This window comes from Capra hircus, chromosome 24 (assembly GCF_001704415.2).
Source record: "Capra hircus breed San Clemente chromosome 24, ASM170441v1, whole genome shotgun sequence".
NCBI lineage: Eukaryota > Metazoa > Chordata > Mammalia > Artiodactyla > Bovidae > Capra > Capra hircus.
Window position 1 is genome coordinate 50,962,040 of NC_030831.1, and position 24,840 is coordinate 50,986,879.

Here is a 24,840-nt window from a genome sequence, read left to right on the forward strand (position 1 = left end):
CATTTGAATTTTTGGAGAGCTAATAAGCTGCAATTGAATTCCCAAGATTTTCTCAGAATCTTAACTTAGATATTTTCCCCAACTTGACTCTTTAAAGAATGAACACTACTAAAAGCTTTACATTCAACCCCACATTTAGTTAGAAGCTGTCTTAAATGTGGTTCCCTCTCTTGAATTGTCAAAGAGCCTAATGATTTAGTTATTTTATCCATTTTACAAGTGAGAAAACTGAGGCATAATAATGTTTTATTCAAAGTCACACCACCTTTTTAAAAAATAGATGTCACCATTTGTAAGATACAAGATGTATATATAGGCATTGATAATATAGGCATTGTTATCCATATTTTATGCATGAAGAAAAGCGGGTGTTAAAGGTAAGAACTAAAGAGCCTCTTGATGAAAGTGAAGGAGGAGAGTGAAAAAGTTGGCTTAAAACCCAACATTCAGAAAACTAAGATCATGGCATCTGGTCCCATCACTTCATGGCAAACAGATGGGGAAACAGTGGAAACAGTGACAGACTTTATTTTTTGGGCTCCAAAATCACTGTAGATGGTGACTGCAGCCATGAAATTAAAAGATGCTTGCTCCTTGGAAAACAACTATGACCAACCTAGACAGCATATTAAAAAGCAGAGACATTACTTTGCCAACAAAGGTCCATCTAGTCAAAGCTATGGTTTTTCCAGTAGTCATGTATGGATGTGAGAGTTGGACTAGAAAGAAAGCTGAGTGCAGAAGAATTGATGCTTTTGAACTGTGGTGTTGGAGAAGACTATTGAGAGTCCCTTGGACTGCAAGGAGATCCAACCAGTCCATCCTAAAGGAAATCAGTCCTGAATATTCATTGAAATGACTGATGCTGAAGCTGAAATTCCAATACTTCAGCCATCTAATGCGAAGAACTGACTCACTGGAAAAGACCTTGATGCTGAGAAAGATTGATGGCAGGAGGAGAAAGGGATGACAGAGGATAAGATGGTTGGATGGCATCACTGACTCAATGGAGATGAGTTTGAGTAAACTCCAGGAGTTGGTGATGGAGTGGGAGGCCTGGTGTGTTGCAGTCCATGGGGTTGCAAAGAATCGGACCTGACTGAGTGACTGAACTGAACTGAACTGAAAGATAAATAGGCATCATACTGTTTTGATTACTGTACTTTGTAGTATAGCTTGAAATCAGGGAGCATGATACCTCCAACTTTATACTTCTTTCTTAACATTGCTTTGACTAATCAAGATCTTTTACATTTCTATAGAACTTTCAGAACTATTTGTTCTAAATATTTGTGAAAAATGCCACTGATATTTTGAAAGGAATTTTATTGTATCTGTAGAATCCCTTGGGAAGTATGGTCATTTTAACAGTCTATGAACAGCCATATTTTCCCATTTGTTTGTGTTGTCTTCAATTTTTTTTCACAAAGTCTTATAGTTTTTCACATATAAGTGTTTTGCTTCTTCAGTTAGGTTTTGGTATTGTCATTCAGTTGCTCCATGGTGTCTGACTCTTTGCCACCTCATGGACTGCAGCACACCAGGCTTCCCTGTCCTTCACTATCTCCCAGAATTTGCTCAAATTTCTGCCCATTGAGTCAGTGATGCCATCCAACCATCTCATCCTCTGTCATCTCCTTCCCCTCCTGCCCTCAATCTTTCCCAGAATCAGGGTCTTTTCCATTGAGTTGACTCTTTGCATTAGGTGGCCAAAGTATTGGAGCTTTAGCATCAGTACTTCCAATGAATATTCAGGGTTGATCTCCTTTAGGATTGATGGTTTGATCTCACTGCAGTCCAAGGGACTCTCAAGTCTTTTTCAGCATGAGAGCTCGAAAGCATCAATTCTTTGGCTCTCAGCCTTGTTTATGGTCCACTCTCACATCTGTACATGACTACTGGAAAAACCATAGCTTTGACTATAGGGACCTTAGTTAGCAAAGTGATATCTCTGCTTTCTAATACATTGTCTAGGTTTGTTATAGCTTTTCTTCCAAGGAGCAAGCATCTTTAAATTTCATGGTTGCAGTCACCATCCACAGTGATTTTGGAGCCCAAGAAAATAAAATTTGTCATTGTTTCTATTGTTTTCCCATCTATTTGCCATGAAGTGAGGAGACTGGATGCCATGATCTTAGTTTTTTGAATGTTGAGTTTTAAGCCAGCTTTTTCACTCTCCTTTTTCACTCTCATCAAGAGGCTCTTTAGTTCCTCTTTGCTTTCTGCCATTAGAGTAGTATCGTCTATGTATCTGAGGTTGTTGATATTATTTCAGGTAATTTTACTAAAATGACTTCTCAGCACAATTTTATAGGACAGTGATCTAATATATGTTTGGATGATTGTCCTACCTGTAGCCTCCTTTCAAAATTGCTTCCTCCTTACCTATAGCCTCAGTTGAAGGAGTGGTAGAATCAGGGAGCCATGTTGACACCAGCTCCCCTTCCCTGATTGCACCTGAGGTGGATACCTGACCAAGGTCCAGCTAATCCACTGCCTGACCAGCACTCAGTCAGAGTCTCTCTTTTGAGAATTTGAAACAGGAGACACAAAGAGTTCTGAAAGGCCTAATGGACATAGACTTGTGGATATAAGGCCAAGGAATCCCTCAAAGAGAAGTGGACAAGAAAGAGAAAGAGCTGGGAAAGAACGCATAGTTCTCGAGAGTGGAATGAGATCTCTCTCCAGAGCTGCAATTTCTGACATACTCTTTCCTGCATGAGTGGACCTCTGTTCCTTGAAACACATTGATTCTTCAGAGAATGGATGTAACCATGTGATTCTCTCTGAGTATGGAAGTTTATATTGGTTTATATGTGTGTGTTGGTTGTTCAGCCATGTCTGACTTTTTGTGACTCCATGAACTATAGCCTGCCAGGCTCCTCTGTCCATGGAATTCTCCAGGCAAGAACACTGGAGCGGGTAGCCATTCCATTCTCCAGGGGATCTTCCTGACCCAGGAACTGAACCCGGGTCTCCGGCATTTCAGGCAGAATTCTTTACCTTCTGAGCCACCAGGGAAGCCCATTGGCTTATATGTGGCTTGCTAATTGATATAAATGGAATGTAAAAGTTGTTTTTTTTTGTTTGTTTGTTTTTGCTTTTGCTTTGTTGTTTTTCATTGAAGTGAAGCTGTGTTTTCACGGCAAGAGAATGTGAAGTCCCCAGAGTAGAATGTCCAATTGTTTGGGAAATAGTTGAGTACCTGCCAGGTGCCCAAGGGGATCACAGGGCTAGACACATCAGTACTACCTCCAGACAAGTTTTCATCAGCCCTTTCTTCATAGCTAAATGGTGATTAATAGCGACGATCAGCCAGCCTCTGGAGAATACATACTGCTTGCTTTTCTGTCTTTCCTGCTCTGACTGCAGCTTCCAAATTCACTGTGCCTAGGCACCGCGATCCCCGGATAGAAGAAGGAACAGAAGAGATGCAGGGAAAAAAAGAGAAAACCAGCCAGTCTTGTTTTGTACTTTGAGTTCCAGTGCTACACTTGGTGGAGGATCAGGTTTATAGATTGACCAAGAGGATGTTTCATGAAGAGCCCTTTGCCTCTGAACCCTCCCCCACACCTCCACCGAGTTCCCTAGATTCCCTGCTCTCTGGAGGCAGCGGACAGGTGGGAAGAATCCTGGCCTGGGGGCTGTGTCCTTCCTGATCCTGGCTTTGCTTGGGGGCGGGGGTGGGAAACTTGGGCAAGGGCCACTTACCATCGCTAGGCTTTTACATCTGTAAAAAGATCAGCATCAATGCCAGTTTTGTGTAGCTCACAGGGTGGCTGTAGGATCAAATGAGAAAATAGATGGGAAAAGATTTCTAAGCCGCAAGGAATAAAGAATGTGTGTGGGATCATTAGTCAGGCCATGGTGGAGAAATGTGTGCAGGCAGCAGAAATTCCAACCTGCCCTGACTTGTAGCCACTCCAAGATTCCAGTCTTGTGGCCAGCACCGCGCCCCCTACCCCACGTCCCAAACCCAACCCTCTGACTTTCTCAGGTTTCTTCCCTCCTAGACCCTTTCTCTTCGTAGGGGGACAAACATGTTGCCAGTCAGGGCTATGGAACATAGAAACCAACCTTCACTTAGGAATATTTAATTGAGTGTTCCGGATTCTTGATCAAAGGTAAATGTTTTTATATATCTGTCAATGCGAATAAGTCATTGTACTTCCTTCCCCCACAGTTTTGTTCAGAAGATGAAAAAGCGGAATCGTCCCAAGGCCGGAAGTTTCCCTGTGTGCCTATTACTACTACTGGTGGCTGTCCACCAAGACCCGCCCCCTCCCCGCCCCGTCCCCTCCCCTTGCCCCGCCCCGTCCCCCTCCCCTTGCCCCGCCCCTCACCCGCCCCGCCCCTCCCCTTGCCCCGCCCCTCACCCCGCCCCACCCCGCCCCGCCCCGCCCCCCTAATTTTGCCTTAATTGGTCTGGGGTGCAGCCTGGACATTTGTGCTTTCAGAAGGCACCAGGAGGTTCTAATACACAGCCAGGGTTGAGAACTTACTGATTTGTCTAAATTCGATTTACCGTTGAGGATTTGGAGACCGATGTCTCCCAAACTACAGTCCTTCATTTAAATCCTTGTTGGCCTCCCTCGTTGGGAGTTTGCTGCTGCTGCTAAGTCGCTTCAGTCGTGTGCGACTCTGTACGAGCCAATACCTAAATCTCACACATCCTAAAATGGAAAACATGTTCCTTTCCAACCAGCTTAAGCTATTTATTTATTATATTATTTTATTTTATTGAAGTATAGTTGATTCACAATGCGTGTTGCTTTCAGATGTACAGCAAAGTGATTCAATTATGTGTATATATATATACACACATACATATACGTATGTACACAGACACACACACACGTACATATATACACACTTTTTCAGATTACAAGCTGGAACTCTCAATGTCATTGCCATCATTATCCTCAACGCCTCCCTGGAAACCTCAGGCAGCTTTATATTATCCTTATCCCCAAGATGAACTCTGGAACTGGAAGGAAATTTCTTGTTATATTTCTTGTCTATTTTTTTCTGTTTCCACTCTGCTCATGACCTCCTCCATCAGCTGGTATACTGGTCTCCTCACTTCTCTCTGTTGCTTTATTCTACCCCAAATACGGGGCTCGGTGGAGGATGGGCTCTCAACTCCTCAGCCTGGTCTTAAAAGGCTCTGGTTCTTTGTTTTAAAATTTCTTTACTCATTTTTTTGGCTGCGCTGGGGTTTTGCTGCTGCGTGCGGGTTTTCTCTAATTGTGGCCGGCAGGGGCTACTCTCGGAGAAGACAATGGCACCCCACTCCAGTCTCTTGCCTGGAAAATCCCATGGACAGAGGAGCCTGGTGGGCTGCAGTCCATGAGGTTGCTAAGAGTCGGACATGACTGAGCAACTTCACTTTCACTTTTCACTTTCATGCATTGGAGAAGGAAATAGCAACCCACTCCAGTGTTCTTGCTTGGAGAATCCCAGGGACGGCAGAGCCTGAGGGGCTGCCATCTATGGGGCCGCACAGAGTCGGACATGACTGGAGCGACTTAGCAGCAGCAGCAGCAGGAGCTACTCTGCAATTTGATGCGCGAGCTTCTCATTTTGGTGCCTCCTTTTGTGGCAGAGCACAGGCTTAGTTGCCCCGAAGCATTTGGGATCTTCCTGGACCAGGGGTCAAACCCCTGTCCCCTTTATTGGCAGGCAGGACTTATAGCCACCGAACCATCAGGGAAGTCCCTGTCTCTTTGGTTTTATTCTCTCTTGCTGCCAGCTAGCAGACCTGGACCCTGGACCCCTACTTGCTGAACACACACTTTTTTTTTTTTTTTTAAGTGTCTGCTCAGGTTCTGCTCATAATTTTCCTTCTCCTTTGCTGCCTGTTGAATCTCACTTACCTTCAAAGTCCAACTCCAGCGTGCTGCACCCACTAAGTCTTTTGCGATCACCTCCTCCCAAAGGGATTTCTTTCTGAATTCCTGCAGCATTTTCTTTGTGTTTGACATTGAGCACTTGGCAGATGCTGAGTTTCACATGGAGACTTTGAGCTCTGTGGGGACTGGGGCCCTGTTCTGTGTGTCTCTGTGTCTCCCAGCTGATACCCAGCACAGGCTTTTCTGTCATGGTGGGAGTGTAGTCAGTATTTGTTGTGTGAGTGACTGCAGGGTTGAAAGACAAACAGCTAAATGACTTTTGCAAGATCATCTAAGTCTGTATCATTGATATCAACACTTTATTCTGCTTCACGGAGCCTGTTTTGCTTAGACAATTCACAAATGGTGTACTTTACAGAATATTAATTGTTTCATTAAGGACACATGTTTGTTAATTTTGAAAAGAATCACAAGTAAGAAAAAGCTGAACAGTTTGAAAGAGGAAAAAGTAATCTTGTAAGTGGCTCAACCAAACAACCAGAAAACCAAACATTAAAGAGGTGTGGAGTATGACATTTTCCTGTCATTTCTGGGGAGGGTCTGGGAAACCTGGATGTCAGAGGAGGGAGGGACAAGAACAAGTTGGACAAAATGCTTCTATTAAGAGCAGATGAAGAGCCTAGGCTTTTTAAAAGCATCCGGGGGACCTGGATGCTCTGTGATGCTGCTGGCTTTTGAAGGTGTGCAATTGTGAGCAGTAGTGCACAGTGGACTCGGGTGCAGCCTGGGGTGGCAAGGGTTAGGGCAGTTTCTTCCCCATTATCACCTCATTAAATTTCTGAATGCTGGAGCTTTGCTAGCAGACTGGATTAGGTTTAATCTCTCCTGAATTCCACACATTGCATTTAAGCTGCACAGTTAATTGCCTAAGGGGTAATTGAATTGCAGCATGAAAAGTGTGGCCAGAGAAGGCTATTATACAGACCTCAAGGCTCTACATTTCTGACTAACTCTGTGAGCTTAGCGCAACCCTCATTCCCTTTGATGACCGGCATTGGGTTCAGGCCAGTGAGTTCCTGCTAAGCGCATGCGTTTGAGAATCTTAACTGCCACCTTGATCCTCGCCCATTCCCTCTCTCTATTTCTTTTTCCCTCCCTTCCTCTCTCTCTGTCTTTTCTATTCCTGGGATACTGGATTTCTCAAGCTGTTCGCTATGGAAGGAAACCGACTCTGTTGAAGCCTAGAAAGCAATCACGTGGTGCCCAAGTGATGGCTTGTGGAGAGCGTGGGGACACCCCGGCTTCCCTCAGGTGCCTGCCCAGTGGCCCACGGAGGTGCCCTGGCCCCCGCCCGGGTCCCTCAGCTTCCAGGGCTGACGACAGGGCCCAAGTGTTCTGGACGTGCTCCCTGCCTCCCGGGTTAGTATTCAACCTCCATACAAGGCGTAATATGCACTCAACCTTCTTTCCCCACCCCAGGCAAGGTGGGAAAACAAATCCTTATTTCTGTGTTCTTAGAAGAAGGGTCTCCCCTCTGTGAGGTCTGGGTCCCAAGGTGACTCTGGAAACCCAAGAGACGCATCTGCTTTTCCTCAGAGGTGGCCTGTGCATCCCTGCTGGAAACACCCGGAAACGTTTATGCAAGCGGGACCGAGAGGTGTGACCTCACACACGGAAAATGGTTGATGAAGGACCGCCCTGATGGTCCAGTGGGTAAGACGCTGCTCTCCCAATGCAGAGGACACAGGTTCGATTCCTGGTGGGGGAAGTAAAATCCCACATGCCACACGGAGTGGCCACAAAAGAAAAGACAATGGTTGATGAATGATTGCGCCCACCTTGAGCCCCTTGTGGAGATCGGTGGGACACGTTCACCTGACACTGATTTGAGAGGTGTGTGATATTGGATGCTCTTGCATTTGAGGGGTGTGTCGGTTGGAAAGGAGGTATGGCCGGGAATCCTGGGCCCTGCCCTGTCACCGAGCGTGTCTGGCCTCCTGGAAGTTGCTCACTGTCTCTGAGCCTGACTTTCCACATCTCCAAGACCATCTCCTGGGGCCCTTCCAGCTGTGGGAGACCAGTGTTTAAGGAGGTTCTCTGGGCATCGTCTCCAGTGCTAGAAACCACGTGGAAATAAAGTAGCAAGGGATGGGCTTCTGATGAGAAAAATCAGAGAACCATCCAGCAAACAGTAACACAACCCATGAAGGTCTCCCTGTCAGCTGCTGGTTAGCATGAGTGCAGTTCAGTCACTCAGTTGTGTCTGACTCTTTGAGATCCCATAGACTGCAGCACCACCAGGGTTCCCTGTCCATCACCAACTCCCGGAGCTTGCTCAAACTCATATCCGTGGAGTTGGTGATGCCATCCAACCATCTCATACTTTATTAATCTGTTGCCTAATTTAGTTGAGTCCTAGCCCTTCTTTGCTAACCGACCTCACTCAGGATTGGCCATTATGGATTTATAGATTTTTTCTCTTCTCCCCTGGGCTCAAGTGTCTATAGCAATTGAGGTCCTTGCTGGGTTGTGCTGGGGAAGTAAGGATGAAATTAACAGCACTTTCCGATGAGGATAAACTTAATGGAGGTAACAGATAAAATATCTAATTAACAGGCGTGTATCACTGCCTACTTTGAGTCTAAATAAATCTGCCTCTTAACTTGGGTGGGATAAGAGGTTAATTAAAAACCAGCAGATGTGTAGCCACACCTGGGTGCTCCCTGATAAAGGCAGTGTCTGGGTTTGAGAAGGCGGGGGATGGTTCCATCCAGTATAATCTCCATGCAGTGTAATGCTTTTGAAGGACACAGGCCTAGTGAGGGTCAGCGATGTCTCCTTTCTCCTCTCCCCCAATACACACACACACACACACACACACACACACACACACACACACAAGCATGTGTGCACACACGTAAGTGTGTGAGTGAAAGTCACTCAGTCGTGCCTGACTCTTTGTGACCCCATGGACTATACACTCCATGGAATTCTCCAGGCCAGAATATTGGAGTGGGTAACATTTCCCTTCTCCAGGGGATCTTCCCAACCCAGGGATTGAACCCAGGTCTCCTGCACTGCAGGCGGATTCTTTACCAGCTGAGCCACAAGGGAAGCACACACATGAGGAGTATTTATTTCCTGTGGATGAAGCTAACTCAAACACTGAACTGAAAAGAGAGACAGGAAACAGAAAGAAGACTGTCAAGTTCAGTCGCATCGTGCATCATTCTGGGGGAAGGGAAAACTCACCCCTAGTATTTCTCCTCCTCCCACCTCCAGGCAACTAACATTTATTTAGCCCTTTCATGTGGTCTACTTTTTTTTTTTGGTTGTGGTTAAATAAGCATAGGTCTTCTCAGGTGGCTCAGTGGTAACGAATCTGCCTGCCAACGCAGGAGACGCAAGAGACACTGGTTTGATCTCTGGGTTGGGAAGACCTCCTGGAGGAGGAAATGGCAACCTACTCCAGCATTCTTGCCTGGAAAATTCCACAGACAGAGGAACCTGGTGGGCTGCAGTCTGTGGGGTCACAAAGAGTCAGACATGACTGAGTGACTGACACAAATGTGTATAACACAGAATTTACCATCTTAACCATTTTAAGTGTGCAATTCAATAGCATCAAGTAATTCACATTGTTGTGCTCTTATCACCACCATCCATCTACAGAATTCTTTTCATCTTGTAGAACAGAAACTCCGTACCCATTAAGCACTAACTCCTCTTTCTCTCCCCCTCGTTTCTGACAACCACCCTGCTACTTGATCTTTATGAATACGATTATTCTGAGTACCTTATATGACTGGAATCATATTGTATTTGTCTTTTTGTGGTTGGCTTATTTCACTCAGCATAAGCGTGTGTCAGAATTTCTTTCCTTTTTAAGGCCAAACACTTTTCCACTGTATGTATAGATCACACTTTTTTATTCATCTATTGATGGACACTTGGGTTGCTTTCTCCTTTGACTGGTGTGAATAATACTGCTATGAATATGGGTGGACAAATATCTCTTCAAGCCCCCGCTTTTAAACTTTTTTGGGAATATACCCAGAAGTGGAAATGCTGGATCATATGGTAATTCTGTGGTTAATTTTTTTGAGGAAGAGCCTTACTGTTTTCCAAAGTGGCTGCACTGCTTTACATGCATACCGGCCGTATACAGCGGTTCCAGTTTCTCTACATCCTTGCTAACATCTGTTATTTTCTTTCCTCCGTCCCTCGCTGTCTTCCTCCTGCCTTTCCTTCCTTCCTTCCTTTTTCTCTCCTTCAAGAAAGAGAAGAAGAAGGGGAGGCAGCTTGCTTTAATCTTTGTCCTCTCTTGCCGCTCCTTTGCCCCCTCTCCTGGGTCCTTTGTCTCCCTCTGATAGGATCCCCTCATTTCCAGAGGAGGGGGCTTCATGGCAGAGCTGACTGGGATAGAAATCTGACAGTTTCTGGGTTTATGGTACCAGTTGGAAAATCATCCAACTCTCCTCCTCCATCCCCACAAAGCCTGTCTGTGCACGTGGATGCCCACACATGTGTGAAGTATAAGTGAACGATGAAGGACAAATCTAGGCTCTGTGACCGCTGAGTTACTTCCGTCCAGTTTATCAAATATTGAGTGTTCTAGCTTGCAGTGTGCTCTAGAGAATGAAAAGTAAAAAGGTAAGAGATAATCTTGCACCTGGAAATATGGGGGAAGACAAATTTTACTGATGAAAAAGAATCAGAGAACAATACCGGTTAGTATAGAGGCAACTGCTGAATCAAATATAATTTTTAAATTCTAGCACAATCAATGAGAATAATGTACTGGAAGCCAGAGAGAGGCAGAGCTCAGTCATCGTGGCTGAAGGGTTATTATAGGAGGCTTGCTGTGAGCCAGGAAGGAGGAATCAGACTGGGACAGAGGAAAAAGGGGCTGCAGGTACCGAAGGATTGTACTGTGTGGAATCCTATTCTACTCTCGTTCCTGAAACAGCAATGGGTTGATTAGCTCTGTTTATCATCTTGATTGAACCCCTTCCTCTGTCACCAAGGTTCCTTTGGCTCTGATGGGAAAGCGCATGTGTAGACCTTGCAATTAAAGAGATAATGTCCCATCTTGGCATCGACCTCACCTTCTTTCAAATACTTCCCCTTCTCTCTCTTTACATTTTCCAATCAGGACTCGAATTTCTGGGGTCCTGTTTGTCAGATCTGCCCTCTGGGGGAAAAATATGAATACTTTCAGGAAATCCTTTTGTCCAAATGATTACCAGTAGACTTGGCCTCTTTAGGGACCCTGTGCTAACATCCAGCCCTAGAAATTAAAAAGGAAGAAAGATGTGGCATGTTCACTGTAGAAAAGCCATTTGTTACAGAATTAAAAGTGTTGGTGGCACTCAAGTGATCCCATGATCCCTTGTTTTTAAAGCCCAGGATATGTGACTACTTCTCTCCATCTCCGTGGAAAATAATCTAATCAAAATTCAGAGGTACCAGCCATGCAGGCTACTCTTTGCTGTGGTTTGTGAGCAAAGAAAGTTGAGAATAAGAGATGGAAATATTCTCTAAAGATTATAAAGATCTTCGTTTTTATTTATTGTCCAAAATGCTCTTGTTTTGAGAAGGTGGCAACCTTGCCTGTAACATTTGCTATTGTTTTATGGGAAAGGCATTTCTTTATAGAAAATGGGGCAAATTGATTAGGGACCCACACACACAATTCTACCCTAGGTCAGTGTGGTTGTTGATTGACCTATTGTGTACTAACTCAGCTGCTGAAATTTGGGTCCTGCTAGTGTACTCTTGCCTGGAAAATCTCATGGACTGAGGAGCCTGGTAGGCTGCAGTCCATGGGGTTGCTACGAGTTGGACACGACTGAGTGACTTCACTTTCATGCATTGGAGAAGGAAATGGCAACCCAATGCAGTGTTCTTGCCTTGAGAATCTCAGGGACTGGGGAGCCTGGTGGGCTGCCATCTATGGGGTTGCACAGAGTTGGACACAGCTGAAGTGACTTAGCAGCAGCAGCAGCAGCAGCAGCAGTGGGTCCAAAGCTTATCTGACTCCTGTTTGTTTTGTCTCTGCTTTTCTTGCCTCTCAAGATGTTTTCTTTGAAAAGGCAGCCCAAGGTTAACAATGGATAATTTGCCACTAGTTGCCCAGAGCAGCTCTTTCCAAAGGCTGCGTTCCCGTGTGTGCAGTGGAGGCTAGATAATGATACAGCTTTATCTTTGAAGGCAAACGTCCTTTCTACCAGTGGGCACCCCAAATCCTTTCCTGGGTTAATTAATGCAGCTACAAAGTGGAAATAAAAAATGATAGTGGAGGGGAAGGAAAGAGCAGTTTGGAGCTGTTAGCAAAGGAGAAAAAGATAACACCTCTTATATTCTAAAGCACGCTCAGCAAAGTTTGTCCTCCCAGGTGCAGTTCAGATCATGTCTGGGCCAACTGAACACCTATTAAAATAAAGGCGAAAGAAGATACATGCAGGTACCCATGTGTCAAAGTCTCTTCTGGCGTTACAACAGCAATTGTGGTGATCACATGCCAGCTAATGCAGAGGGTGGAGGCTATGCACCAGGCCCCGCGGTAGCTGCTTCTCCATTAGGGTTTCTCCGCTCGTCACTATTGGCATCTGGGGTAGGATAATTCTGTGTTCTGGGAGGCTGTCCTGTGCATTTTAGGATGTTCAGTAGCGTCTCTGATCTCTGCTCATTAGATGCCAGTAAACCCCTCCCTCAATATGTGGCCAAATATATCACAATGTGAGACCAAAAATGGCAAAAATATCTCCTGCTATTGCTGAATGCCTACAGGATCATGTTATTTAACCCTTCCAACATAGTGTGAGGGACACTATTATTATTCCCATGTGACCAAGCAGAAACCTGAGAGATGAGAATGTTAGATGGCTTGCCCAAGGTCATAGGATATATGATTCAGGGAGGTGAGTATCCTAACCACAAAACCAAGCGGTCTTTTAGGACACATTTGTGTGCTCTGCTGGTGAATAAGTAGCTATTTTTAGTGGTGAGGTGCTTCATTACTTACCCAAACACTAATCATATAGGGTCCTTTATCATACCTTTCTACTCTACAAACGTTACTACTTAATACATCAAGTGTCTTCAGCTGTTGCTCCATTCATACTATCTACAAGAAAATATTGCAAACGTATCAAAACAAAGAACAATAGGACAGATGCTAGATACAGACCACATCATTAGTTTTACTTATCTTAATGTTTTATCATATTTGCTTTAGATTATTTTAATTAAAAAAGAAGATATTCTGATGTCTTCCAGTTTCTGTTCTGCTCTCTTCCAGCCCAGAGATAATCCCTATCCTGAACTGTTTATCATGCCCATGAATATTTTCATATCTTGTTACATATTTGTGTCCCCAGATGATATATTATAGTTTCCCATGTTTATTTGTGTTATTTGAAGGCTATTATTATGAAGTCATCATGGTGTATGGGTTTTGCTTACCATTTTAAAAGTAATTTTAAATTTTGGAATAATTTTAGATTTATAGAAAATTCGTGAAGATAGTACAGAGTTCTTATCTATCCCTTTCACAGTTTCTCCTATTGTTACCAATTTATATTATGGTGATACATTTGTTAAAACTAAGAAACCAATATTCTTACTATTAATGAAACTATAGTTTATCCAGATTTTACTAATTTTTCCACTAATGGTCTGTTTCTCTTTTGGGATAAAGCTCATTGCATTTAACCTCATCTTTAAAAAAATGTAACAGATATATTAAGATATAATTCACATACCATACAAGTCACTAATTTAATCAATGCTTTTTAGTATATTCACAATCAATTTTGAATATCTTCATCATGCCAAAAAGAAGCATTTCTATTAAAAATCATGTCTCATTCCCTTCCCCACACCCCTCTCCCCAATCCTAGGCAACCAGTAATCTTTTTTCTGTCTCTGTAGATTTTCCTGTTCTGGATTTTTTCATATAAATGGAATCATACATCATGCGGTCTTTGGGGTCTGGCTTCTTTACCTTAGCATTCAATGGTCATTCATGTTGCAGAATTAAATAGTACACCATTCTTTTTCATTTCTGGTTAATATTCATGGTATAGATTTACCACTTTTTGTTTATATGCTCATTGGTTGATAGATGTCTGGGTTTTTTTGTTTTTGTTTTTGGCTGTGATGAAAGATGTTGCTATGAATACTCACGTGCAGATTTTTGTGTGTCCACTTTATTTTCTTGGGTGCATATGTAGGAGTAGGGTTGCTGGGTCATATGGTAACACTATGGGTAATGTTTTGAAGCACTGCCAGACTATTTTCCAAAGTGGCTGCACCATTCTACATTCCCACTCACAGTGTATGAGGATTCTGATTTCTCCACATCCTTGCTGAACACTTATCATTATCTAACTGTTTTTGATTTTAGCCATACTTGTTTGAGTGAAGTTGTAGCTCATTGCAGTTCCTCTTTTAAAGCTTGACTTTGTTTATCTTTGGGCTGTGCTGGGCTTTGTTGCTGCGCCTGCGCTTTCCTCCAGTTTCGGAGAGCCGGGGCCTCTCTCTGGTTGCACAGGTGCGCAGGCTTCTCTCTGCAGTGGCCTCTCTTACAGCAGAGCACGGGCTCACGGGCTCACGGGCTCACGGGCTCACGGGCTCACGGGCTTTGGTAGCGGTACCTCCCGGGCTCTAGTGCACAGGCTCAACTGTTGTGGTGCTGAGGCTTGGTTGCTCTGTGGCCTGTGGGATCTCTTTGGACCAGGGATTGAACCCGTGTCTCCTGCATTGGCAGGCGGATTCATTACCACTGAGCCACCAGGGAAACCCCTCATTGCAGTTTTGAATTATATCTTCTGATGGTTTATGATGTTGTGCATCTTTTCATGGGCTTATTGCTCATTTATATATCTTTGGAGAAATGTCTGTTAAAATCCTTTGTCCTTTAAAAACTTGGGTTGTCTTTTTATTATTAACTTGCAACAATTCTTTTCAAAATGCCTTTACTGAGATATCTTTGACATATAAATACTGGATATATTTAAACTATACAACCGGATGTTTTGATATATCTGTAAATTGTGAAGAGGTCGTCACAGTCAAGCTGACTAACATATCTATCACCTTCACATAGTTACAATTTTTGCGCGTTTGCATATGTACTTTGAGAAGACTCAAGATCTGTCTTAGCAAATTTCAAGTAAATAATACAGTATTGTTAACTATTATCACCATGCTGTACATTGAACTCCTAGACCTATTCATTTTCTGTAACTGAAACTTTGTACCCTTTGAACAACACCCATTTCTCCCTCCCTGCAGCCCCTGACAATCACCCTTCTACTCTCTGCTTCAGTGACTTTGACTACTTTAGATTCCACATGTAAATGAGATTGTGGAGTATTTGGTTTTCTTGGTCTGGCTTATTTTGTTTAGCATAATGTCCTCCAGATTCATTAATATTGTTGCAGATTGACAGAGTTGCCTTCTTTTTTAAAGGTTTAATAATATTCTTTCTCTATATATAACATTTTCTTTATTCATCTGTTGAAGAATATTTTGAAGGGCATTTAAATTTTTTCCATATCTTCACTATTGTGAATCATGATGGAAATGAATGTAGGTGTGCAGATACTGCTTTGAGATAGTCCTTTGGTTATATAGCCAGAAGTGGGACTGCCGAATCATGTGAAGTTTCTATTTTTAACTTTTTGAGGAAGCACCATACTAGTTTCCATAATGGCTGTGCTAATACACATTCACATCGGTAACACACAAGGATTCTCATTTCTTAACATCCTCATCAGCACTTGTTATCTTTTCTCCTTTTGATAATAATCATCCTAACGTGTGAGAGGACATCTTATTGTGGTTTTGTTAACATTTTTCTAATGATCAGAGATGCTGAGTATTTTTTCAGACATCTGTTAGCATTTGAATTTATTCTTTTGAGAAGTGCCTGTTAAGGTCCTCTGCCCATTTGAGAAAATTAGGTTGTTTATGTATGCTGGTCAGGAAGCAACAGTTAGAACTGGACATGGAACAACAGACTGGTTCCAAATAGGAAAAGGAGTACGTCAAGGCTGTATATTGTCACCCTGCTTATTTAACTTACATGCAGAGTACATCATGAGAAACGCTGGACTGGAAGAAACACAAGTTGGAATCAAGATTGCTGGCAGAAATATCAATAACCTCAGATATGCAGATGACACCACCCTTATGGCAGAAAGTGAAGAGGAGCTAAAAAGCCTCTTGATGAAAGTGAAAGAGGAGAGCGAAAAAGTTGACTTAAAACTCAACATTCAGAAAACGAAGATCATGGCATCTGGTCCCATCACTTCATGGGAAATAGATGGGGAAACAGTGGAAACAGTGTCAGACATTATTTTTGGGGGCTCCAAAATCACTGCAGATGGTGATTGCAGCCATGAAATTAAAAGACGCTTACTCCTTGGAAGAAAAGTTATGACCAACCTAGATAGCATATTCAAAAGCAGAGACATTACTTTGCCGACTAAGGTCCATCTAGTCAAGGCTATGGTTTTTCCAGTGGTCATGTATGGATGTGAGAGTTGGACTGTGAAGAAGGCTGAGTGCCGAAGAATTGATGCTTTTAAACTGTGGTGTTGGAGAAGATTCTTGAGAGTCCCTTGGACTGCAAGGAGATCCAACCAGTCCATTCTGAAGGAGATCAGCCCTGGGATTTCTTTGGAAGGAATGATGCTAAAGCTGAAACTCCAGTACTTTGGCCACCTCATGCGAAGAGTTGACTCATTGGAAAAGACCCTGATGCTGGGAGGGATTGGGGGCAGGAGGAGAAGGGGACAACCGAGGATGAGATGGCTGGATGGCATCACGGACTCGATGTACATGAGTCTGAGTGAACTCCGGGAGATGGTGATGGACAGGGAGGCCTGGCATGCTGCGATTCATGGGGTCGCAAAGAGTCGGACACGACTGAGCGACTGAACTGAACTGATATTTTTGGAATTGAATTATATGGATTTCTTATGTATTTTTGAGATTAACCCTTCATTAGATATTTCGCTTGCAAATACTTTCTCCTATTTTGTAGGTTGCCTTCTCATTTTGTTGGCTTTTTCCTTTGCTGTGCAGAAGCCTTTAGTTGAATCCAGTCTCACTTTCCTATTTTTGCTTTTGTTGCCTGTGCTATTGGTGTTGTCATATCCAAAAAAGTTATTGCCAAGGCCAATGTCAAGGAGGTTTTTTCTTATGTTTTCTTCTAGGATTTTCATAGTTTTGAGTTTTAAGTCCTTAATCCATTTTGAGTGAATTTTGTATATGGTGTGAGATACGGATCCAGTTTAATTCTGTTGCATGTAGATTTTCAGTTTTCCCATCACCATTTGTTGAAGAGACTATCTTTTTCCAACTACGTGGTCTTGGCACCGTTGTCAAAGATTCAGTTCAGTTCAGTTCAGTTCAGTCACTCAGTCGTGTCCGACTCTTTGCAACCCCATGAATCACAGCACACCAGGCCTCCCTGTCCATCACCAACTCCTGGAGTTTGTCAAAGATTAGTTGATGGTAAATGCATGAGTTTATTTTTGGGTTTTCCATTCTGTTTCACTGGTCGGCATGTCTGTTTTTATGCTAGTATCATACTGTTTGGATGACCATAGCTTTGTAAGATAGTTTGAACCAGACAGTGTGATGCCTTCAACTTTATTCTTCTTGCTCAAAATTGATTGGCCATTTGGGGTCTTCTGTGATTCCATATGAATTTTAGGATTTTTCTTTCTAATTATGTAAAATATTTGGGAAATTTTGATAGAGATTGATTCGAATGGGCCTTTAAGCAACATTAGTTCTTCTAATCCATGAACATGGAATGTCTTTCCATTTATTTGTGTATTTTAAAATTTCCTTCATCAGTGTTCATAATTTTCAGTGCAAGTCCTTGACATCTTTGGTTAAGTTAGCTCCTAAGTATTTTATTCTGTTTGCTGCCAATGTGATATTGTTTTCTTAATTTCTCTTTTGGACAGTTGGGTGTTAGTGTGATGTCATTGATTTATATATGTTTAATTTGATCCTGAAACTTTACTGAATTTATTAGTTCTAACAGGTTATGTGTATGTGTTTATTTTTAGGTGCTCTGAGCTTGGATGCAAATATATTGATAATTGTTATATCTTCCTGTTGAACTGACCTTTTAATTATTATATAATGCCTTTTTTTCCTAGTGACAGTTTTTGACTTCAAATCTACTTTTCTTTGTTTTAAGTAGAGGTTTCCCTGCTCTCCTTTGGTTACACTTGCATGGAATATCTTTTTTTACATATTTGCTTTGAGCCTATGTGTGTCTTGATACTTAAACTGAGTCTCTTATAGACTTCATATTACTAGATCTTGTTGTTATTTTTGTATTGAATCCATTCAAGTAAAATGACTCTATGTCATTTTAACCAAATTTTTGATTACTGAGTTTAATTCCTTGATATTTATAATACTTATTCATAGTTAATAACTTACTATTCTATGTTAATTATTTCCAGTTTTGCAGTTCATGTTTTTCCTTTCTTCTTTTCTTCCTTCTTTTTTTATTTGCTATTTTTTTTTAAATAGTAATTTAGTTTTGTTCCTTTCTATTTTATCTACTAGGGTTTTTTTTTTTTTTTTTGTTACCATGAAGCTCATATACATCTTGTATTTATGAACATCTATTTTAGTTTAATAACAACTCAAATTCGAATGTATATAAAGCTAATTCAAATGTATATAAAGGTTCTCCGATTTTACTCCCCTCACACTTTGTGTTCTTGAAGTCAAAATTTCCTTTTTCTATGTTGAGATTGTTGCCAAATTTTTCCTGTTATAATTATTCTTAAAACTTTTGTCTTGTAACTTTTCTAATGAGGTTATGGCTAATTTGTGTACCACCACTGTATTATTCTGTATTTCACTATATATTTACCTTTACTAGTGAGATTTATACTTTCACATGCTTTCGTGCAGCTGTTTGTGTTTTGGGTTCCATTTGAAGAAGGCCCCATGTGGCTCTTGTAGCAAAAGCTGTGGTGTGTTCATGGTGGCTGTGATGGCTGTCCTTACCAGTACTTTTGTGTCCAGTGGCAAGTGTGCTTGGATAGGCATGGCCAAGGGAGGAGGCAGAGGGCTGGGGTTGGGGGTATGTGTGTGCAGTGGTGGTGGCCAGCAGTGGGTCCTGGGTCTGGCTTTTTGCAGGCATGCACATGGTTGTAGAAGCTAGAAGTGAGCATTTGTGTGGCAGCAGGGGTCAGGGCTGGTTGTGGACACCTGAAAAACAGCTGCTGGATCTCAGGTCTGGGGCACTGCAATGGTGCTGGCTGAGGTGGCTTTCAGTGGGTGGGGTGAGAGTGGTTCAGGCAGCCTTAGTTCACAAAGGAGAAGACTGTGGCACCCTCAGTGGTGAAAGCTGAGGGGGTCATCAGTGGCTGCAATGAGCTACAGGGGTCTTTTACAGAGCAGGCTGCTAGTGATTGCAATGGTAAACACTGGGGTCCTGCATGGTGAAAGCTGCAGGGGATCCATAGCAACACTATAGCTGATGAGGTGGCGAAGGCTTCTGGAGTTTTCTGCAGAGCAAAAGTGGCAGTCTTCTAGAGAGCAGGCCACTGGAGACCATGGTAGCTGTCCACAAATGAAGGAGAGGTAGACTTTCTAGAAGTTGAAGGTGTTTATCACCACTAGACCTGCCTTATAAGAAATGCTAAAGGGAATTTTTCAAGTTGAAATAAAAGGACACTAATTAGTAACATGAAAACATATGAAAGTATAAAACTCTGGTAAAAGTAAGTATATGGTCAAATTCAGGAAAATCTATGAAGAGTTGGACTGTGAAGAAAGCTGAGCACTAAAGAATTGATGCTTTTGAACTGTGGTGTTGGAGAAGACTCTTGAGAGTCCCTTGGACTGCAAGGAGATCCAACCGGTCCATTCTAAAGGAGATCAGTCCTGGACGTTCTTTAGAAGGAATGATGCTAAAGCTGAAACTCTGATACTTTGGCCACCTCATGTGAACAGTTGACTTATTGGAAAAGACTCTGATGCTGGGAGGGATTGGGGGCAGGAGGAGAAGAGAACAACAGAGGATGAGATGGCTGGATGGTATTGCTGACTCGGACGTGAGTTTGTGTGAACTCTGGGAATTGGTGATGGACAGGGAGGCCGGGCGTGCTGCAATTCAGGGGGTCGCAAAGAATCGGACATGACTGAGCGACTAAACTGAACTGAATACTACAGTGGTGGTACAGAAATTACTTTTAACTCAGGTATAAAAGTTAAAAGACAAATATTAAAAATAGGTATAGTTACTGTAATAGTTAATGGATACACCAAAAAAGATGATGTAAAGGGTGACACTGGTAACAGAAAATCAAGCAAGGAGTAGGAAAAATGTAGAATTTATGTAGGCAATTAAAGTTAAATTGCTATTAGGTTAAAATTGACTGCTATAAAATGTTTTATGTGAATCTTGTCATCACAAGGAAAAAGTCTCTAAAAGATACGCAAAATGTAAAGACAAATAAATCAGAGGATATCATTACAAAAAAAGTCAAATCACAAAGGAAGACAGCAAGAGAGGAAGGAAGAAAAAAAACTACCAGTGAGAAATCAGTTCACAAAATGGGAAGAGTAAGTCCTTATCTGTCAATAATTACTTTAAATGTAAATGGATTAAATTCACTAATCAAAAGATAAGAATGACTGAATGGATAGGAAGATAAGATACAACAATATTTATAACAGACTTGTTTTACCTTTAGGGCATAATGGCCAAGATATGGAAACAATGTAAGTATCATCAGCAGATTAACAGATTAAAAAAAAAATCACGCACACACACACACACACGCCCACAGAGAAATATTCAGTCTTAAAGAAGGAAATCCTGCCATTTGTGCAAGCATGAATGAACCTGGAGGGGATTACACTAAGTTAAATCAGGCAGACAAATACTGTATGAAGTAGCTTATGGGTAGAATCTAAAATAGTCAAACCCATAAAAGCAGAAAGTAGAGTGGTGATTGCTGGGGCCAAGGGGGTAGGGGAAATGGGAGGTGTTTATTAAAGGATACAAAAGTTTAGTTACATGGATTGAAAAAGTTCTGGAGATGTAATATAAAGCACAATGACTGTAACTGATAATAACATATTATATACTTGAAATAGAGTAGATCTTGTGTTCTTACCCCTCCCTCAAATCATGACTAGGTGAGATGATAGATATGTTAATTAACTTGATCATGGTAATCATTTCACAACATATACATATATTAAAGCATCATGTTATACAGTTTAAGTATATTCAATTTTTATTTATCAAGTACCACTATATGAGATGGAAAAACGAATCTCATATGGTGCTATAGCTAATTAATTTGTGTTTATAAAGGGCTTTGAGATCTAAAATTGAAAATAGTTATGAAGCAGAAAATATCATGATGATGATTTATTTGTGTACCGTTTGCTGTTATTTTATTACTGAGGTTATGTAATTTATTGTCATAGGCGAAGGAGAGCTCATTGCCTGGGAAAATGAAAATATACAGTAGATACAGTAATATATCTATTACACATATTTTAAAGGGAGCCGCCTGCTTGCATTTATCACCTGTGTTATGTGAGGGTGAGTTATGAGACCTCACAGAAAAGGTGTATCTTTTTATGCACTCATAATTTAGAAGTAGTAGCTGAATGGATTTCAGAGAAGTTCTCTCTCTCAAAAAAAAATGAGCACCACAGGACTCAGATCAGCTCAGGGATTTGAGTGACTAGAGCCATTTCTCTGCCTAGGGGTGTACTGACGTGAACGAAGGAGAAAGTACATGCAAAGAAGAGAAGGCTAGAACTTTTGTCTCATTGCTGTACTCGAGTGTTGTACGCTGAAGACTACTAAACTAACATGAGTATTTTGAGGTGTCATGCTACTTAAACAGGGAGGTCATTTTTTAATTTTTAGTGGTGGATTCATTCGTTATTTCCATTTTATAGGTTGAAAAACCAAGCTGGAGATAGATTATGCATCTGACATCTGGTGGAGAAATAAGTTCTTGTCACCTTAATCATTAAGAATAATAACCACGGCAGTTTATTGTATAATAACCACATAGATTACATAGCAATGAGCCTGGCACACAGAGACCACAGTGTTGCTGTGTCAGACACTGTGCTGAGGGCTTTACTTGGATTACTACATTAGATTCTCACTTTAGCTGTAAGAGGTATCAGCTCCAATTTGAGAGGTGCAGAAACAGTGGAAACAGTGGGTGACTTTATCTTTCTGGGCTCCAAAATCACTGCAAATGGAGATGGCAGTCATGAAATTAAAAGACACTTACTCCTTGGAAGGAAAGTTATGACCAACCTAGACAGCATATTAAAAAGCAGAGACATTACTTTGCCCACAAAGGTCCGTCTAGTCAAGGCTATGGTTTTTCCAGTGGTCATGTATGTATGTGAGAGTTGGACTGTGAAGAAAGCTGAGTGCTGAAGAATTGATGCTTTAGAACTGTGGTGTTGGAGAAGACTCTTGAGAGTTCCTTGGACCACAAGGAGATCCAACCAGTCCATGCTAAAGGAGATCAGTCTTGGGTGTTCACTGGAAGGACTGATGCTGAAGCTGAAACTCCAATACTTTGGCCACCTGATGCGAAGAGCTGACTCATTGGAAAAGACCCTGATGCTGGGAAAGATTGAGGGCAGGAGAAGAAGGGGATGACAGAGGATGAGATGGTTGAATGGCATCACTGACTCAATGGACATGGATTTGGGTGAACTCCAGGGGTTGGTGATGGACAGGGAGGCCTGGTGTGCTATGGTTTATGGGGTTGCAAAGAGCTGGACACGACTGAGTGACTGAACTGAACTGAACTGAAACTGAGGTGCAGAAAGGTTCATTTAGTCAGTGATGGATGAACAGGCAAATTCATGTCCATCTCATTCCAAAGTCTTTGTCATTAACCATCAACTCTCTACTGCTGTTCAATATGGTAGCTGCTAGCCATGTTTGGGTAGCGAGAGCTTGAAATGTGGTTAGTCAGGATCACAGCACAGCATTTGCTGTGAATGTAAAATACAGACAACATTTTGAAGACAGAACAAAAAAAGAATGTAAAATATCTCATTAATATTTAGCAATATTGACTACATGTTGAGATGACAGTGTCTTTGGACTTATCGGATTAAACAAAAATGTATTCTTGAAATTGATTTTACTTATTCTTTTTAAGTTTATTTTTAATGTGGCTATTAGACAATTTAGAATTGTGTATGTGGCACACATTGTATTCCTATTGGACTGCATGGCTAGACTCTGTTATTGTTCTAACCACAAGCTTCTGCCCATAGTAAGCCCTCCACATGTCCTGGCATACCCATGATTTATATAATCAGGGCTGGAAGCCAAACAAGAGGGAAAATGATAAATTGACAAGTGATTCCTTGTGGCATGAGTAGAACTCCACTTGACAGACTCAGAAGACAGACTATAAAGTGGCTGTTTTCAGGGCTCAGGACCCCGTCATCCCATCTTCCCAGCCCTTCCTCCCTATCCTTCCCTCCTCTCATTGACAAACATGCTAGGAGCACTTAGAACAGGCCAGGGATGGTGCAAGACGCTGTAATTTACAAAGGTAATAAGACCCAGTAACAAGGTGTTCACTCCCTAACAGAGATATTGATCCGTATTAGTTTGCTAGGGTTGCAGTAACAAGGTGCCATGGACTGGGTGTTTGAATTTTTTTCCTCATGGTCTGGAGGCTAGAAACCAGACCTCATGGTGTTGGCAGTGACATTTTTTCTGAGGTCTTTTTCTTCGGCGTGTAGATAGATGGCTATCTCCTCCTTCACATCGTTTTCCCTCGGTGTGTATGTGCAAATTTCTTCTCTTGTAAGGGCACTAGTCATATTGGATTGGGGCCCACCCTCATGACCTCATTGAACCTTATTGTCTCTGTAAGGACTGTCTTCATATATCGTCCCATTCTGAAGTATTGGGGTTCAGACTCCAGCACATGAGTTTTGTGGGGCACAATTCACTGTGTAATAGGACCTATGAAGCAAGGGCAGTGGCCACTGGGGAGATGAAGTACGTGATGCCTTGTGGCTGCACGTTGGGTTTTTGTCAGGGAAGACTACTCATGTGAGCTGGGGATTGGTGGGCTCTTTTCTTTTTCTTCAGTCAGATAAATTGCCCGCTGTTCTCAGTACAAGTAGAACTAAAGGCAGATACTGGTGGCTTTGCTTTGTTTCGTATGTGTTCTCAAGTAAAAGTGTAGCAAGACACATTTTTTTTTTTTTTGGGTGGCTTAGAAGCTGCCTCACCCCTTTGGTATGTAGAGTTGATGGTCAAGGAGGCAATGATCAGCTTGCTTAGGGGTAGACAGAAACCAGTGATAGACACAAGAATGGGTGATGGACCCCTCCTAAAATAAATTACTTTGAAGAAAAGAATTGTCTACCCTTGTGATTAGGCTTAGACCCAGAGGGCCAGGTGTTTTTTAAGGGGGTCCTGGTTTGGCCCAGGGTGTTACTGATGCTGGAAGCTTTTCAGGACCCCCTACATTTGAAGGATTTGAGATTTAAGGGCCATGGATGGATGTAAAGGTTTGGACCTGAAGAAGGTACACAGGAGTCTAAGTTCAGGGTCTCTGAAGGGACTTGGACTAACGAGGGCGGCAGAGCAGAATGGAAATGTGTCCATGAGACTATGTTCAGGGGATAAGTGATTGTGAGATGCGTACAGAGTGAACAAGCACCCAGTGTTTCCAAAATACAACCTGGAAAGAAGTGGCAGTTGTAGGGACAGGACTCCACTTCTCTCTGTAGGATTTTGACAGAGGACCCTTCTGAGATGAAGTAAGCTCCTTCGATTTGTTAAGAAAAAATTTAAGGGAAGTGAGAAGGTCCCAAGAGAAAGATGAGTGCTTAAATAATTTACTGGGAAAAGAATAAACAATTGTATCTTGTGTGATGGAGGCTGTTCAATGGGTTCTAGAGTGGG

General features: G+C 42.1%; 1 pseudogene; it reads right to left on the reverse strand.

Annotated features, from left to right (window-relative positions):
• LOC102184862 overlaps positions 1-24,840 on the reverse strand; it is a 165,920-nt pseudogene that overhangs the window by 48,204 nt on the left and 92,876 nt on the right.